This window comes from Triticum dicoccoides, chromosome 7A, assembly GCF_002162155.2.
Source record: "Triticum dicoccoides isolate Atlit2015 ecotype Zavitan chromosome 7A, WEW_v2.0, whole genome shotgun sequence".
Classification (NCBI taxonomy): Eukaryota; Viridiplantae; Streptophyta; class Magnoliopsida; order Poales; family Poaceae; genus Triticum; species Triticum dicoccoides.
In genome coordinates, this window is record NC_041392.1 from 189,815,178 (window position 1) to 189,818,607 (window position 3,430).

Sequence of the window (3,430 nt, forward strand, 5' to 3'; positions counted from 1 at the left end):
ACGGTGAGCCGTCAGACATGTTTTGGTCACCAGACGACTCACAGAAACTTGACAACGCTTATAGCTGAGGGTTCCCCGTCGGGTATTTATTTTCTGACAGTTATGACTTGCCTTCGACTTTTGTAATAGTTGACGGTATATATTTGACCCTCGGGGTTCATTATAGCCGAGAGGAGGACCAAACTGTCAACTAGTATGACCGCTGATTGTGTATAAACCCCTACGGGGATTCATTTAGTTGAGAGGCCAAACGACACCCTCAATACATAGATTCATCCATGGTGTGAAGTTTCCATTGGCATATTGTGTAGCTGTGATGCCTGTTCCATGGTAGGCCATTAATCACCCTTCAAGGATTGCTTTCCATTTCAAATATATCTCATAATTGCACAACCCACATATGACCAAGAAGCATAAACTATTATATTTAGCACACCATTCATAATATCAGAAGAGTTGCATCAAAATTACATTGATCACCGTGATCTATCTAGGAAGTTTGAAATGCAAAACAAAATAGTAACTAAGATCTATGGTCCAAGCATTATGCATAAGCTAAATTGACCAGAACTTCATAACTTCACTTTGTTGCATGTCTTGACGAAAGACATTAGACTCGTCACCCTGCATCACCATATGTATCATAACGCTCAACAATCATTTCCATAGACATCACCCACCTTGCCATATATCACAATTCCTCCAGTACTGTTTCCAATTCCTAAGAAATGATTAGATAAGTTGTAAGGGAGATTAAATATGATGCAATACAGTTGAAATTTAATTGTGGATACTGTTAAAAAACTTAGATGTTCTAATTGACTGGTTAGCTGCTATCTAACAGTATAACTACGTATTCGTCTTTTGATCCTTCACATGCAATTTTCAGGGTAATATGAATCAGCAGGAACACACTCCAAATGATAGACAGTACTACACATTGCTCTGTGTACAAAAGGAATAATCTACCAATAAACCACACTGATTTCAATTTCATTAAAAGTTTGCAGTGGTTCAGATCATATCATGCTTTTTGAATTACTTGTAACATTCATATAATTCAAAGCACATGACATTATTCTAATTCACTGTAACAATCCTATGTCCAGAAACATGTGCTATGGTTAGACCAAGATTGCTATAATGAAACCAAGCTTGTCGTACATTCTCAAAAGTATCAAGGTCTCAAAAGCTGAGGACGCAAAGAGCAAAGCTAGTACAGGGAAAGCCAAAAGCTAGAAAGGAGGACGCCTGGCATATTGTCTAATGTTGAAGTATTTTTCTCTGTGCAAATGATTTGACTGTAATTAATTATAGCAACATCTTTGCCTATATGAGTTCAAGCCAATTGTGCCCCTTAGATACTCTTATACTAAGAATTAATAATCAAGTACACTGGAAGTACAGAAAATTATCTACAACTCTCGCATTGTCACTATAAATCAACTTTGAAAGTATCTCATCCAGAAACAGATAAACGTAATACTACAACAAGTAAATGCTGCATGACTGCAGTACTGCCTTGATTAGAACATCTAGTTTTTTTAATCAGAATTGAACACAAACAAGATACTCTGCAGTCTGCAGATGAAAAGAGAAGAAACAAAATACCTTCAGCAGCGACGGGAGGTCATCGTGATTGGAAAAGGTCATCAGGCGAAGGGGGTGCCGTTGTGTGGCAAGGTTCACTGTTCCACCCTTCCTCACCCAGCATAAAACTGGCTCAATAGACCATCAGATTCTGGGGGCTTGAGTCATGTGCCTAAGCTCAAAAGCTTTATATTCTTGCTCTTCAGGTAGGCCCGACTTAGACCTGCATGATAGCATAGTGCATTTAAGTATAACAAGAAGCCCCTGCTCTACATATTTGAGAAAGAACACACGGGACATTTTGTTAACATGACAGTGGCTGCATCAACCTTAGGCACATGAGTTAAATGTTCCAGAACTACAAAATACTGTGAAGAAAAGCAAAAGCGAGATTTTAAAACTTACAGTTATATCTACAAACCCAAACTGAAGGAAAAATAACCAGGAATGTACGTAATCCATGAATGGAGGGCCTCTTCCATGTTAATTGGTTTGCTTGGCAGGGACTACTAGTTAAGCTATACGGTAGTATGAAGTATACATCCCGATCATGATTACACACGCTGACACAGTGTCTCTTCTCTGTACTATAGTGCCAACTGCTGCAATTAGCTAGCCTTGGCCAAACATATATGCATCAACACAAGTCCGCTAGCTCACCTCACTGGCACCAAATGTCCATTCACTAGTTAATGAAACTATTTTTCAACACATAGGCTTACTTTATTTTCAAAACTAATAGGCTTGGCTTTGTTTTTCAACAACCATATAAAAAATAGACCTAAACAGACATGCAAACAACCATGGCCATTGGCCTCGATGTACAACCTGAATCTCACCACCACAGTAGCCTGCCATGGCACATCTCCTCCATCTACCCAGTATTCAACTTGAAACACACGAGCAAATCCTGCACCCCAACCACCAGAAAAAAGCCCACCATCCATTACAACAGAATTGTGCGAAGGAGGTGGCGACCAAACCTGGTACTGGCGTGCAAATGCGCGAGTGAGCGTGGTCCACTCGGCAACATCAGGTGACCACTTGGATGAGGAGGAGCTTCAAGAAAGGGCAGAAGGCCAATACATGGCGCATGAGGTGGAGGGATAGAGAGCCGACGAAGAATACCGCTACGGTCCTGAGGAGAGGCGTGGAGCACCTATTGGTTGGGGCGACGAGGCCAAGCCGACCAGATCCGGCAGCGTCGTGCCTGAGGGCTGCCACATCTGAGGGCCACGAAGACCTATACGGGATTTGAAGGGAGCGGGTGATGTTATTGGACTAGGGAGGGCGACGAGGGTGGAAGTACGCAGCCGGATTGACGGCTGATGGCGGGGTTGGCGCATGGCGGCGAGGAAGCGAGAAGAGAAGATGCGGCGTGGGAGGTTTAATCAGAGGGAAAAGGGGCGAGGGATGGGAGGACGTGGGCACGTGGCCGATAGAAGATGGGCTGTAAAATTTGCTCAGGGGCAAGAGGGAAATAATGGCGCGAGGTGAAATGGTTCTTTGGTTCTGCCTGAAAAAAGAATGTTATATAAAAACTAATATACATACCACACGTATTCAATAAAAACAAAGTATATCGAAAGTAATTATTTTTAGGTTCCCATAAAATGTAATTGTGGCAACCAGACAACGCAACTCCAAACTTTTTTTTTGCGTGAGAAACTATCGATCCATTCATCTTCAATCATGATAGTACAAAGAACAACATAGGTAATAAAAATTACAACTAGGTCCGTGGACCATCTAGCGACTACTACAAGCACTCGAACGAGCCGAAGGCGTGTCGCCGTCACTGGCCTTACTCGCTGGAGCCTGGAAAATTTGTTGTAGTCGA

The 3,430-nt window shown here is 42.1% G+C and overlaps 1 long non-coding RNA gene across 1 annotated transcript; it reads right to left on the reverse strand.

Moving 5' to 3' along the window:
* Nucleotides 1-489: 489 nt before the first annotated feature.
* LOC119328546 lies at nucleotides 490-2,885 on the reverse strand. Its single transcript, XR_005159020.1, has 3 exons — nucleotides 2,419-2,885; nucleotides 1,612-1,813; nucleotides 490-721 (listed from the first exon to the last, which is right to left on the reverse strand). It is a non-coding gene; the product is annotated as an uncharacterized LOC119328546 (long non-coding RNA).
* Between the last annotated feature and the right edge of the window lie 545 nt (nucleotides 2,886-3,430).